The following is a 16,114-nucleotide window of genomic DNA, read 5'->3' on the forward strand; positions in this document are numbered from 1 at the left end:
TCAAATGTGACAGTATTTGATATTTTCAAATAACGTTGGATCTGGTTTACTTTAATTTTTGCATTAGGTAATGATTTTAAAGATGATTTGTACCGATTTATTATTTATTAACTGCGTGTTCACAATGGCAGGAACAGATACCTGTGCAGCCAAGCTGTGATGGTGTGCCTGCGCACAGTGCATTGAAAACGGTGTTCCAGTGTCTCTTCAGTTAGCACACAAGTAACCCATGTGTCCGCATTTACAATCAGTGGCCCTAGTAAGGCACCAGCAATAGTTTTTTTTAAAAAGAATTGAAATCAATTTGGGGAAAAAGAAACGTCTGTCCTTCACAAACATTAAAAAGATAAAATGGGGGACTGGCTTTTTAATTTCTCATTGCAGTAAGTGGTAATTTAATCTCAGCAAAGACAAAAAATGTTAGTTTCAGTGTCAAACACTGCCAAACATATATATTACATAACATGATTATCGAGTTTGGCATTTGTATCACTCTGAGCTAAAATATAATTCTCTTTTCGTGGCATAAGCAAAGGTCCTCGCATTCAAGACTATTTTGTGGCATGTGTAGACAAAGTAAAGAAGCCTGCCTAAATTTGGCTGTTAAACAGTGTATCCCAATATTCCAACACCAAGTTATAGTCCAGCAATTTTATTTTAAATTCACAAGCTTTCGGAGACTTCCTCCTTCCTCAGGTAAACATTTACCTGAGGAAGGAGGAAGTCTCCGAAAGCTTGTGAATTTAAAATAAAATTGCTGGACTATAACTTGGTGTTGTAAAATTGTTTACAATTGTCAACCCCAGTCCATCACCGGCATCTCCACATCCCAATATTCACCAGTGATTTCAAGTTGAATAGGTACAATACACACGTGACCTACAATATAAATGCAGTTTGTGTTCAAATGAGCTCTGAACACCTTACATAGAATTTACAGCACAGAAACAGGACATTTGGCCCAACTGGTCCGTGCCGGTGTTTATGCTCCACACCAGCCTCCTCCCACTCTACTTCATCTAACCCTATCAGCATATCATTCTATTCCTTTCTCCCTCGTGTACTTATATAACTTCCCCTTAAATGCATCAATGCTACTCGCCTTACTCCATTAACCACCGTAGCGATCAAAAGCAGGATCTGTGGTGTGTGTGTGTGTGTGTGGTGGGGGTGCAAAACAATGCACACATCTCAATATTTTGACTTCAGTCATCTCATCTCAGATCTACAATAACTACGTTACCCCCATGTGCACAGTTCAGAAGATTTATGAGAATAACTAAACCAAGCCAAACATCAAATGGCAGAAAATAAAACTTGGAATAAGATCAAATTTTAGAATCTTCATCAAATTGCTCACGATTGGATGTGAAGGGTACATTATGAAGGCAGCTGGATGATTAATACAGCTCCCTTTAAACCAGTACGAGCTGTGTAAGTCAGGGCTAAATGCTACTAATGGGCATAAATACAAAGGGATTTCACTGAATGCACCCGAGACCCTGTGAAAACAAATCATCAAAGTTGATGCCATCCCATCTGGTTCTTGGCAGTTGTACGTAATATTTTAAAGGTATGCTGCATTACTGATTCGGTTACAAAACGGACTTACAAAAGGACCCTGTTAAAAATTAAACATAGAAACACAGAAAATAGGAGCAAAAGTAGGCCATTCGGCCCTTCGGGCCTGCTCCACCATTCAAAATGATCATGGCTGATCGTCTTACTCAGTACCCTGTTCCCTCTTTTTCCTCATATCCCTTGATCCCTTTAGCATTAAGAAATATATCTATCTCCTTCTTGAATACATCCAATTCACAGATTGATTCTAATGTGTGGCCCTGAAGATCCTCGGGGGTTCTGCTGATCTCCCGCCAGAAACTCCCGTACCGCCAAGAAAATGGCAGACCCCACCCCCAACCCCAGGCAAACGGAGAGACCCGGTTGTGCTGTTTCCAGGAGTTTCCCCGCTGCTTTGCAAGGGAGTGGAACCTCCACCCGCATCTTATAAGGCAAACGATGGCTGGAGGTGGGGGACTCTGTAAGGGGGAGTTCCTGCTCCTGAGCCCCAGTCAGAATGCAGAATATAGTGCTGGTGGCTGGGGGAGGTATACCACCCCCCGCAAGGGCATATATGGGCCCCCACCAGAGGGGTACAGGCCAGGCCAAGTAGCTTGGACACGGTGTTGGGGGTGAGGGAGGGGACTGGGTCTTCCCACCACAGACAAATGGAGGCTGGGGTTTCCAGCAACCATGGACATATGGGCACCTGAAGTGGCGCTTGTGCCCACCCCACTGGGGCAGTGTTTGCTTTGTGTGTGGGGGGGGGTCCCCGTGAACAGGCTTGGAGCCCCTACATTTTACTGGACCATCTTCTCGGGACCCGTGGCTGGCTCTGGGTCCCCATCCCATTACGTGGGTCCTTCTGGCCCAAAGCCCACCCTTGCACCTGACCCATGGAGATGAGCTCCCTTCCCAGTGCTCCCGCAAACTCTGGTGGGGTCGGTGCATCGTCAGACGTGATCCCGGCCGTTAGACCAATATCACAACCCAATTTGGGGCGGGGGGTGGGCTTATATCCTTGGTGCATTGTTGCACTTCTCCCACTTACAGCTTCAGGCGCTCCTAAGTCATAGTTAGCACGACACAGCTGCAAAATAAAGCTCGGTCTGCTCTGGCCCGCAATGTTGCCCTAACCACAGCCTCGGAGGAACATTATCACTTTTCAAGCCAGCCTGAAAACCTGCAATCCCGCTCTGCCCGCACCCCCCTGTAACCCAGATGGAGCAGGACTTCGCGAATGCCTCACCTGTCAGACTTCCCTGGGGCAGGCGGTTTGCACATTCTCCGCTGGCACACTCGCCGCTATCGGTGCAGTTTGCATGCTCGTCGGCGGGGACTTTGGCAGAATGCGGTGCTTGGAAATGATTTAATAAATCCTCGGAAAAGATCGATTTAAAATTGAACTCAGGCAACCTATTCTAACGCACACAATTTACTTCTTAATGGACAAAAAAACATAATTCTACTAAATATATTGCAGATTAAGAATAGATTACTTGTGATGGAACTAATCTACACTTAACGATTTCAACAAATTTGACTACAATAACCTAATTCTGAGTAATTTTCTATCTCGAGTCAATCAGGTTGAAATTCCACTGAACACAACGTTTAGGTTAATGTGCTTATGTAAAATTCTTACGTGTGCTTTCGTAACACAGTCGCTAACTCTGAAACAATCATCGTAGCAACTTCAGTAACATAGCATGCGTAAGAATTTTATATGTGCATGTTAACAAGTGTGTGGAAAATAGCACTCAGTACAATTTTAATCTATATGTGTGTGTGCATCTTTAAACCAATGTTGGAAGGAGTGGATGGTTTCAAAATACATTCAGTTGCTGTTTAATTGCCTTCGTAATGAATTTCCTTTTCTGTGACACCCACTAGTCCTGGCATAAGCTGTCCTTACACTTCACAATAGAAATGAAAAGTATCCTGCTTTTGCCTTAAATGTCGTTCCAATTAAATTTGCTTTCCTATCAGCCAAGACAGGCTGACCCTGGTGGTTCATCACTCAGCTTCCTTGGGTAAATCCTGCCCAGACAATAATTCCACTGCCAGTAGCCTGGATAGGATGGGACAGATTGAACCTTGGATCCATGGGCGCGATTTTCCCTGGAACCTGCGGATGTGTTGGGGGGCTCTGAAAATCGGGGAAATCCCGTTCGGGTTCAGAGCCCGGCTCCAACCCGCCGACTTTCGAGTTCCCCATGAATGCACCTGTGTGCGCGGGCGTCCCGAATCCAGAAGTCCCGCCGGCAATTAAAGCCGATGGGATGATAGTTAAAGAGCCAAATGTACCTCATCGAGATACTTAAGGCACTTTACCTGTGATTTATTAGGCAGTTAGAACGATTTTTAACTTACCTGGGTGGCTTTCCCACGGCTTCTGATTCATGCCTGGTGAAACCAGGGCCGGATCAGGCAAAAAGAAACAAAATAAATTACATAAAAAACCACTGCACGAAGTTAAAACACAAAATCAACTGACCTATCAACCCTGCTCCGATGTCCAATGTCTCCCTCTCCGATGTCTCCCTCTTACCCCACCCCCCGGTGTCCCCCCAACCTCCCCCTCTTCATCCCCCGATGTCCCCACGAACTCCCCTTAGTCACCCCCGATCAACCCCTCTCCCCCGATCTTCCCCTCACCCCCCCCCCCGATCTTCCCCTCTCCTCCCCCCCCACCCGATCTTCCACTCCTCCCCCACCCCGGTCTTCTGTTCCAGCGCTGGATGACGTCTGGCTCTCTCTCTTTGTGTCTCCCCCCCCTCCACTTTGCAGCTCCTGACGGCAGCCAGCGCGAAACCCTGAGAGCACGTTAATCACCATCAGTTACGATGCGATCGCTTTGGAAACAGTATGTTTTGTTTATTCGGGTTTGCCACACGCACCTTCGTCCCCCTCCCCCCGCTGCGAACCCGCCACCATTTCAAAATTGAGCCCACGTGTGTCTGCGATGCTAGATTTGGTTCTGCATGCCAGTATTTCCAGTCGGTTCATCAACACTCACCCCAGAAAGAAAGCTAGTGCAGAGTCTGTTTATAAATGAGATAAGTGGAATTGAACATGCTCAGAATGCAGATACAAAAGTCTGTTGTAAATATAATTACTGATGACAATCGTACTGCGATTACCTTCCATAATGGGCAGGGGGAACCCTCCCTCACCTGGTGGGTAATGGAAAGAGACAAATAACCGAGAATTCATAAATCTCCTTTCACCTGGAATTGCAAATCAACTTCATGAGCTTTTCTGTTTTACAAAGTGTCCAGGAGGTCCAAAAGACACCATTTTATAAACTGGTCTGCCACTGAATGGCAGTTATATTCCATTTAGGGTCAAAGCCAACTGATGTGAAACAGTCTCTTTAAAGGAATCACACACAGATTGGCACCTGACTCTAGAGTGGAAACCACTCTGCAGGACACAAAAGTGGCTGTATAACTGCACCCTTACAACACACTCGAAAGCATACATCATTCCAAAATCTAATTATTTCTGTATATATTGACTTACTAACACATTATTGCTATTACTTTATACTATTAAAACAGGTTTTGTATAATGATAGCAGTATCTCCTTCGGGTAACTGACATTATATTTCAGAAGTTCGGAATATGTGTTAACACGATTGTGTAAATATTTGCAAAGGGTTCCCCGCAGAGATACGTTTGAAACCACTGAGCCACGCCACTAATGGCATCAGGCAGTGAACCTGGTGCTGAATTACAAAAGCCTGTGTTTTCACTACAAGACTTTATACTATTGAAATTGTAATCATTAAGGTTAAGGATTTCTGTGCTAGGGAATTAAGCGCTTCTCCTTTTTTATTACTCAGTGTTATCATTAAGCACTTCCAGGTCAGACCAACTATGCACTTTAACCCCAATCTCAAGACAGCACCCCTGCTGCACTGGCATTTTCCATTTCATACATCAGGCTTCCTAAGGTCCATTTTGTGCTTTGGACTCACACCCATTAGACACTAAGATTGAAACTACTTGAAATAATTTCACTAGCTTCCAAACAGCTACCAAAAGGGGAAGATTTTCATACCTCCAGCATGACCCAAGTTCCAGGGGTTAAAGGGCACTGTGGTGACCCAGAAGCTCTTATTCACTCTAAGGTCAAATTCTAAACTTTCAGCCATCAGTGAAATGCTAGATCTGTGTAGTATTGTACAGATTTATTAAAAATGGTTAAGATTCAAAAATCTAAAATTGTTAAAGAAAATAGCAGCCTGCTGCTTGACAGCAAAGTTTAAATGAAACACAGCTTCACAACGACCAAAATTCAATTTGATAATAAACTTCACATGCTAGCAAAGGAAATATAAGGTTCCAGATAATGCTTTTGCTCCCTGCAGTCAGTACTGGCTGTATAAGCCTGCAGATGGGCTGATGTAATTGGTTGCATGATGATGATAATACCTTCCCAAGTCATGTCATTGACCACGCCTCCATTTAGAAGCCTGGCAAAGTGTCGCTAGATGATAATGGCCCTTTAATGGGTCAGGAAGCAAGTATGTTATTAATAAATAGATACACGGTTCAAATGACACAGATTTACTTCGATCATCTCCTGCTGTGGCACACCACGTTATTAAGTGCAATTAACAAGGCCTGTTAAAAATCAGCTGCAGGTTTCATTTACTTAAACTGCTAACCTGTCATTTTTTGTCGTGGGCCGTGGCTATATTAGCAGGAGGTTGCCTGATGCAGCTGCAGATCCTGTTTAAAGAGGTGGTGATCAGACTGCATTTTCTTCAGCAAAGAATAGAGGTAACAAAAAAAAACAATTAAAATATCCGGTTCCATAGAAAAATAAAATTATTTATGGTAAGTGTTTTCATTTTATAAATGATAGCCCTTTTTTTATGTGGGTCAGATTATTTTTTAAGTACTGTACTTAGTAGATGCTAAAATTGAGCACTAAACAAGTCAAATAAAAAATAAATATTAGTAGCCACCAAGGTCTCATTAATTTGATAGCCTGCCAGTAAAAACCGACGGCCTGGGTCGGTCGGGGGGGCGGAGGGTGATGGTTAAAGGGGAATTGTCACCTGATTAATTGTCTTACTGGACAATATAATAGAAGAATCCTTTTCTGGGAAGGCACAGAAATGGACGAGTCATTTTCCCAGGAGGGAAAATAATAGAATAATCAATATGTCCTGGTGATTGGTACAGAATGGCATTAAGCAAAGCAAGGGGCAAAAACTGCAAGCCTGCTCTCTCTGTGTATGGGAGGACAGGTAACCTAAAGAGGCAGGGAAATATAGTTTTTAAAACAGAGGAGCATTGATTTCCAGAACTATTTGTTTGATTGTCTACCTTAATACCTCTTTAATGAATCCCCAAACTGTACATGTACATTTACTATAGATCGATATTTGAGGGATATTAGCGATATTAGTTTTTGAACCTAGCTAAGTAGACTGCAGTCTGTTCCAGTTCTGTGCAACCCAATGTTCCTAATTACAATGCTGCTTGTTCCAATGAAATCAATGGGTAGTACAGTCCATTACACTGGTGTTACTATATTCCTGCAGATATGGAAGTATCATAATACATGGATTCACATGAAAAAAGTTTGTTTCAATTAAACTGGTTGGTAGTACATTCACTGATGTGAAATTTGGCTAAGGCAAATCAGAATATGTATCACAAACAATTCATCTGTTTTAAAGTTCCTTTTGCTAAAATATTCTGGGTTAAAACCGTAGTAAAAGTATGAACTTTTATTGGAAGAAATGTTACCTCAAAAAGACCTCCGATTAGCTGATAGGGTAAACTGGCACTATTTTTATGCTGTATTAAACCAGTGCAGTATTTTACCAGAAAAATACATTTGGACCTTCTGCTAATTAAGCGATGGACCAGAAAACTGAGGATAGCCAAAACTGTTGATTAGACGAGCCTTCCAGCTCGTCTTATGTCCTCAATACTCCCATCACAGTACAGATCGAGGCTATTATTACTATTCAGTCATATCCTCTGCTACTGTTCGAGTTCCTTCGCCAGTTCCCTTGCAGCTTTGAAGAGTCACTGCCCAGACTCAGACTAACACTCAACTCTTCCTTTTTGCAGATATAATGAAGTTGGCAGTCAACTGACACCCAACACATCTTGCAGCATCTTGGGGGAGGGGGGGGGGGGTAGGGGTATTCTCAATCACTTCTGTCTGTCCTTCATCAAATAACAACATTTAGCATTCTGTCAACTGTAGTTTCAAACAGTACAATTAAGTAAGACATCTACACTCAAATTTAAGTGACTTGTAAAATGAAGGTAGTCTTTTTCTCACCCTCTCCTGAATATATTGACTCATGCAAATGTCATCACAAATGTTGTTAGGCCCTCTGGTACTTCATCAAAGTGGTGATTCTTAATAAAAACTGCAAAATTGCACAGACCATCTGGGCTATACTGGGTCCCGGCCTTCACTGAGACATTCTGGGGGAGCATTTCATAGGTTGGGACCTTGCTAAAAGAGTTCCAGTTTCCCTGGCATCAGTGAGACCCTGATAAGATTGGAGGCTGGTATGCCCAGTGAGATGAGGTGTCCTGGCCTCCAGAAGGGCACCAATGGGCCCCACGTGGGGGGTGGGGGGGGGGAAGGGGGAGATCCAGGGCATGGAATTAGTCTGGAGTCCCGAAGATGAGGTAATTTTGGCTGATGGGGATGCAGGCACCCCATAAGAGCAGCAGGCACCTGCCTGGTCTATACAATCTAGGTGCTTTCCTACCAACCGTGCGTACTCTGACATAGTCAGCATTGGTAGATATTGATGGGCTCGATCTTGGCATAACTGCCAGGATTGCAGCCTGTGCAATTGCAGGGCCCAAGTGTTGCAGACAATTCTATTACGGACGGTATCGAGCCTGAGCCTGAGCCTGAGCCCGTCCTTATCCGAAATCCACTATTTCCACCACTAGTCTTTGGACAACAGTTAAAAGCAGCAACTCTAGATAATGTTTGTCTCCCCAGCCCAGGAGTAGTGAGGCCAACTGTAGCACTTCAGCAACTGGCCTTAGTGATTAAGAATGAAATTACTTCAATCATAAGAGAGGATATATCAACAGGTAAGCAGGCAGTGGAGACTTTATGGGTAGAATTAAGAAATAGAAAAGGATTTAAGACTGTAGTGGAAGTTGTATATAGGCCCCCTGGTAGCAGCTGTGAAGTGGCAAAATGTATAAATGCAGAGATTAGACAAGCATGTAGCAAAGGCAGATTGGTATTAATGGGGGGTTTTAACTTTCATATAGATTGGGATAAGCAGACAAGCTCGTATTAGAAAGGTAGCAGATTTCTTGAATGTGTTCAGGACAGCTTTCTGTAACAATATGTCCTAGAACCAACGAAGGGGCAGGCCATATTAGATTTAATAATGAGTAATGAGCTAGATTTAGTTAACAGCCTAATGGTGCATGAACATTTACCTAATAGTGATCATAATATGATCGAGCTCAATGTTGTGTTTGAAAGGGTGAAACCCATAACAGCTACTATGATTCTAAATTTAGGTAAGGCCGACGTCAATGGGATGAGACAGAGACGGTCCACAGTAAACTGGACAAATCTGCTAATGGATAAAATGGCAGAAGATCAGTGGGAGATGTTCAAAAAAGAATTTAATGTGATACAGAACCAGTTTATACCCATAAGGGCCAAAAAAAACAGCCATGGACGACAAAAGAGATAAGGGACAACATAAAACTAAAAGAAAAAGCATACAAAAATGCAAAAAATAGGACAAATCCTGGCAACTAAGAGAGATACAAAGAATAGCAAAGGGTGACAAAACAGATAATAAGAGCTACAAAAAGGGAGTATGAAAAGAAACTTGCAAGGGATATCAAAATGAACACAATTTTTTACAATTATATTAGGAAAAAGAGGGTGTTCAAGAGCAATGTGGGCCCCTCAAAAACTGATAATGGTGATATTGTAAATGAAAATAAGGAAATGGCGGACATGCTAAATAATTGCTTTGTGTCAGTATTTACAGTAGAGGAAGAGGGTAGCATGCTGGATACCCTGAGGAAACTAATTTTGCATCAGAGACGGGGATTCGCCATAATTAATTTAAACAAATTAACAGTAATGAAGAAAATAATGGCACTAAAGAGTGACAAATCTCCAGGACCAGATGGTTTCCATCACAGGCTTTTAAAGGAAGTAGGTGAGAACATTGCAGAAGCCTTAACTAAAATCTTCCAAAGTTCTCTCAAGTCAAAAAACGTTCCTTTAGATTCAAAAATTATACAATTCCGCTATTTAAGAAAGATGAGAGAGGGAAACCAGGGAATTATAGACCAGTAAGTCTAACATCTGTTGTCAGGAAATTACTAGAGTCTATAATTGAGGATAGAGTGACTGAACACCTTGAACATTTTCAGTTAATCAGAGAGAGCCATGGATTTGTAAAGGGTAGGTCATGCCTGACGAACCTGATTGAATTTTTTGAAGAGGTGACTAAAGTAGTGGCCAGGGGAATGTCTATGGATGTTGTTTATATGGACTTCCAGAAGGTGTTCGATAAAGTTCCTCAAAAGAGACTGTTAGCTAAAGTTGAAGCTCATGGAATTGAGGGCAAATTACTGACCTGGTTAGGAAAGTGGCTGAGCGGCAGGAGACAGAGTAGGGATATTGAGCAGATACTCAAATTGGTGGGATGTGACTTGTGGTGTCCCACAGGGATCTGCGTGGGGCCTCAACTATTCACTGTATTTATTAATGACTTAGATGATGGGATAGAAAGCTGCATATCCACGTTTGCCGATTACACAAAGATAGGCAGCATTTTAAGCAGTGTAGATGGAAGCATAAAATTACAGAGAGATATTAATAGATAAAGTGAATGGGCAAAATTGTGGCAAATGGATTTCAATGTAGGCAAGTGTGAGGTCATCCATTTTGGACCTAAAAAGGATAGAGTACTTTCCAATGGTGAAAAGCTCGAAGTAGTGGATGTCCAAAGAAACTTAGGGGTCCATGTACACAGATCATTAAAATGCCATGGACAGATACAGAAACTAATCATAAAGGCTAATAGAATGCTGGCCTTTATATCTAGATGACTAAAATATAAGGGGGTAGAAGTAAAGCTAAAGCTGTACAAAGCCCTGGTTAGACCACACCTGGAGTACCGTGTTCAGTTCTGGGCATCGCACATTAGGAAGGATATATTGGCCTTGGAGAGAGTGCACTGTCGATTTACCAGAATGATACCTGGACTCCAAGGGTTAAATTACGAGGAGAGATTACACAAACTAGGGTTGTATTCCCTGGAATTTAGAAGGGATGATTTGATCGAAGTTTTCAAGATATTAAGGGAAACTGATAGATTAGATAGAGAGAAACTATTTCCACTGGTTGGGGACTCTGGGATGAGGGGACATAGCCTAAAAATTAGAGCCAGGACTTTCAGGAGTGAAGTTAGGAAACACTTCTACAGGCAAAGGGTGGTAGAAGTTTGGAACTCTCTTCCACAAACGGCAGTTGATGCTAGCTCAATTGTTAATTTTAAATCTGAGATTGATAGATTTCTGTGAACCAAGTGTATTAAGAGATATGGGGCTAAGGTGGGTATATGGAGTTAGGTCATAGATCAGCCATGATATTGAACGGCGGAACAGGCTCGAGGGGCTAAATGGCCTACTTCTGTTCCTATCTTCCTATATCTCTAACTCAGCACAGACCGGGAAGGAGCCCGAGGTCTTCTTGGTCGGTACGGACAGTATAATTAAAGCACTGAGTATAATTATGCACTAAGTGATCAGCAGAGCAAAGCAGCCTTTTATCACAACAATTCTGTGCAACAAGAACAGGTTCTTGTGGGGGAGTCCAAAATCAGAGGTCATAAATGTAAAATAGTTGCTAATAAATCCAATAGAGAATTCAGGAGAAACTTCTTTACCCAAAGAGTGGTAAGAATGTGGAACACGCCACCACAAGGAGTAGTTGAGGCGAATAGCATAGATAGATTTAAGGGGAAGCTAGATAAGCACAAGGGAGAAATGAATAGAAGGAAATGTTGATATGGTTAGATGAAGTAGGGAGAGAGGAGGCTCGTGTGGAGCATGAACACCGGCATAGACCAGTTGGGCCGAATGGCCTGTTTCTGTGCTGTAGTTTTGGTGTAACTCAATGTAATTCAATGTAACATTCAGATTCAGAAAACAGAGAAAATAATGACTGCATTGCAATATATTTCTAATCCAATTTTTCCTTTTACAGTGGTTCTTGGCAATTTCCTTAAGTGTTGAATTCATCATCAATCAGAAGTAAAAAATAATGCTAGCAAAGCCTTGTACAGTGTCTGATGTGTTGCTCTATCTTATTAATGCAGTCATTGTTAATGCAGGATCTCCAAAACTAATAGAAAATGAACTTAATGAGTTGGATGCTGAAATCCGAAAACCATTTAAAAGAAATTGCAAATGTTTGACTAATTCTTCAGTGTGAACTCATCTATCCAGCCATTTTAATGCCAGCTTGAAAAGGCTTTAATGAGAGGTTGATGAACTCACAATTTAGATAGAGCACAACTTCATTACCAGATCATTACAGCTCAGTCACAAATCACGTGAGACACCTTTGGGAGCTTGACATTAAATTAAAGCATTATTTGGAAAGGAATGAAGAAGGATCTTTCTGTGACCAACTGCAGGTAATCTCTTTGCCCGCAATACCTCGTCACACTCGGCTGTGCTTTGGCACAGACTAGAACCACATTGCTCTAAATTCCAGTTCATGCCAGTTCAAACTAGTTTGGGGGTAGAAACTATTAGGTGTATGCTCTTCCTAACTGAAATTTTGATTTTGGGAGCCATACCAGTTACCTCATTTGAAAGGATTTAGTTTCAGAGTACGTTTTTTTGCCTACCTGCCAATCTTTTTGTCCCATTAACAATGAGATTGCCTTTTTGTAAATGATTACAGTACCTTAGTTATTGACAGGAAGTGATGGATTGTAAGACTCACTTGTCTTTCCTTTTGTTTTATTTAATTATTGATTTTCAGGAATTGATGCTTTGTGAAGGCGGACATAACGGATCTAGGGGCATGTAGCTTTTATTAACCTTTGCAGTGCTAGCAGCAAACATGGCCTTGCCAATTCTAGCACACAGCAGATGCAGATAGCAGCTAAACCAACCACTGAATAGGTTTACATAAGCAGGACATGTCAACCTGCTCTTCAAGTCAAGTTATTGGCCAAGTTGGTCTGGTGGTATAGAGCTCGTTGGAGGGGGGGTGCTGCAAACAATCATAATAATCAGATTTAAAGGTGATGTATAATCAAAAAATGTATTTTAAAGCTTGAAAGGAGCAATCACACCTCAATAATTTAATGCTACTTATCATCTGTAATACTAAATAATTGCAGCTTAAAATCAGGAATCATTGAGTGCACAATCAAAAATGTATTTTAGAGTTTGTGAGGAGCAATCACAACTCAATAATTTAATGCTGTTTATCAACTGCAATGTTTAATAATTACAGCTTATTCACGAATGGATGAGTGTGTACAATCTAGAGATCAAATTGAATTAAAACTCTATCTTGCATATCACAACTGAATAAGTCAAACAGATTAGTAGCATCTGCTTCAGGGATAACACTATATGAGGAATGTTGTTTTTATACATCAGAGAATTTCATGGACCATGTGGCAAACAAAACATTTCAAAAATATCATTTTCTTTTAGTTTAGAAACATAAATCTTATTTTTTCTTTCCTGTTATCATTCCTTATTTTTGTTAAATCCCAATTTCCCTCCTTGCATATATAAATGGGATTGGGAGTAATATAATTGCTAGTTCAGCTCCACATGTAGATATTTCTCTTCGCTATATGAATAGCAGCCTGACTGGCAGCTACGTACATCAATATTATCAATACTAATCTTCTGACAGGATGGTCCTCATCCAATGCCTTCCCTCCTATCAAATCCCCTGAACCTGATGGCCTATATCCTAGAGTTTTAAAAGAGGTGGCTGCAGAGATAGTGGATGCATTGGTTTTGATCTTCCAAAATTCCCTAGATTCTAGAACTGTCCCTGTGGATTGGAAGGTAGCAAATGTAACCCTGCTATTCAAGAAAGGAGGGAGAGAGAAAAAAGGGAACTATAGGCCAGTTAGCCTGACATCAGTAGTAGGGCAAATACTAGAATCTATTATTAAGGACGTAGTAACAGGACACTTAGAATATCATAATACCATTAGGCAGCGTCAACACAGTTTTATGAAAAGGAAATCGTGTTTGACAAATCTATTAGATTTTTTGATGGTGTAACTAGCAGGGTTGATAAGAGGGAGCCAGTGGATGTAGTATATTTGGATTTTCAAAAGGCACTCGATAAGGTGCCACATAAGAGGTTGTTACACAAGATTAGGGTTCATGGGATTGGGGGTAATATATCAGCATGAATTGAGCATTGGTTAGCGGACAGAAAACAGAGAGTAGGAATAAATGGGTCATTTTCAGGTTGGCAGGTTGTAACGAGTGGAGTGCCAGAAGGATCAGTGCTTGGGCCTCAGCTATTTACAATCTATATATCAATGACTTTGATGTGGGGACCAAGTGTGATGTATCCAAGTTTGCTGACTACAAAGCTAAATGGGAAAGTAAACTGTGAGGAGGACGCAAGGAGGCTGCAAAAGGATATAGACAGGTTAAGTGATTGGGCAAGAAGGTGCCAGATGGAGTACAATGTGGGGAAATGTGAAATTACGCACTTTGGTAGGAGGAATAGAAAAGCAGAATATTTTTTTGAAAGGTGAGAGACTAAGAAATGTTGGTAGTCAGAAGGATTTGGGTGTCCTTGTACAAGAATCACAGAAAGTTATCATGCAGGTACAGCAAGCAATTAGGAAGGCAAATGGTTTGTTAGCCTTTATTGCGAGGGCATTGGAGTATAAGAATAAGGAGGTCTTGCTGCAATTATATAGGGCTCTGGTGAGACTACACCTGGAGTATTGTGAACAATTGTTGTCTTCTTACCTAAGGAAGGATAAACCTGCCTTTAAGGTTCCCTAGATTGATTCCTGGGATGAGGGGGTTGTCTTATGAGGAGAGATTGAGTAGAATGGGCCTATATTCTCTGGAGTTTAGAAGAATGAGAGGTGATCTCATTGAAATGTATGAAATTCTTAGAGGGCTTGACAGGGTAGATGCTGAGAGGTTGTTTCCCCTGGCTGGAGAGTCTAGAACCAGGGGTCATAGTCTCAAGATAAGGGGTCGGCCATTTAGGACTGAGATGAGGAAACATTTCTTCACTCAGAGGGTTGTTAATCTTTGGAATTCTCTACCCCAGGAGGCTCTGGATGCATTGAGTATATTCAAGACTGAGATTGATAGATTTTGGGACTTGAAGGGAATCAAGGGATATGGGGATCGGGTGGGAAAGTTGAGTTGAGGTAGAAGCTCAGCCATGATCTGACTGAATGGCAGAGCTGGCTCGAGTTGCCGCATGGCCTACTCCTGCTCCTATTTCTTATGTTCTTATGTTTTTATGTCCCCATGACCTGCTGATTTGGCAAAACAGCCTCGAGGACAGACTTGAGTACAACTGTCAGTTGATTCTTTGATTTGAACTGATATCTTCTAGTCAGGAATGCAACTCTCCAGCAATGTAACTCTGACTCTAACAATATTTCTGATATTTAATCTACGGTTTTCTTCCTCCTTTGATGCGTTAATCACTGCCTTTCCTCTTCTGAGTTAAACTTATTTCTCCCATTTAATTTTGCAAAGTCCTGTGTTAAAAAATTTGTTAACTGAAAAAATTCTTATCATGGGTGAGTATCATAAACTCCTTCACAGTTTTGAAGATGTCCATCAAATCATCCCTTAACCCTTTCAGCTCTAGTGAAAAAAGGAATAACTTCTCAATTGTCCCTTCAAATCTATGACCTTTCATAGGAACACAGGAAGATAGGAAGAGGAGTAGGCCATTCAGCCCCTCGAACCTGTTCTGCCATTCTATTAGATCATGGATGACCTGCACCTCCTTTGCTCTATATTCCTTGATACCCTCACCTAACAAAAATCTATCGATCTCAGTCTTGAAAATTTCAATTGACCCAACATCCACAGCCTTTTGAAAGAAAGAACTCTCATTTATAAAGCACCGTTCATGACCTCAGGATATCCCAAAGCACTTTTGAAGTGTAGTCACTATTGTAACGTAGATCAGAGTTCTAGATTTTCACCACTCTTTGTGTGAAAAAGTACTTCCTTATTTCACTCCTAAATGGTCTAGCTCTAATTTTAAGATTATTCCTCTTGTTATGGATTCCCGCAGCAGAGGAAATAGTTTCTCTGTATCTACCCTATCAAATCCCTCGAAAAGATCACCCTCAACCAAACTCAAGGGAATACCAGCCAAGCTTATGCAACCTGTCCTCATAATTTAACCTTTTAACCCATCAGACCTGAGCGGAAGAACCAGAGCGGCAGATTTAAACAGTGCTCGAGAGCTGGCAGCAGAGCCTATCGGGAGAACCAGAGCAGCAGATACCAGACAAACAGA

Source organism: Heptranchias perlo, chromosome 11, assembly GCF_035084215.1.
Source record: "Heptranchias perlo isolate sHepPer1 chromosome 11, sHepPer1.hap1, whole genome shotgun sequence".
Taxonomy (NCBI): domain Eukaryota; kingdom Metazoa; phylum Chordata; class Chondrichthyes; order Hexanchiformes; family Hexanchidae; genus Heptranchias; species Heptranchias perlo.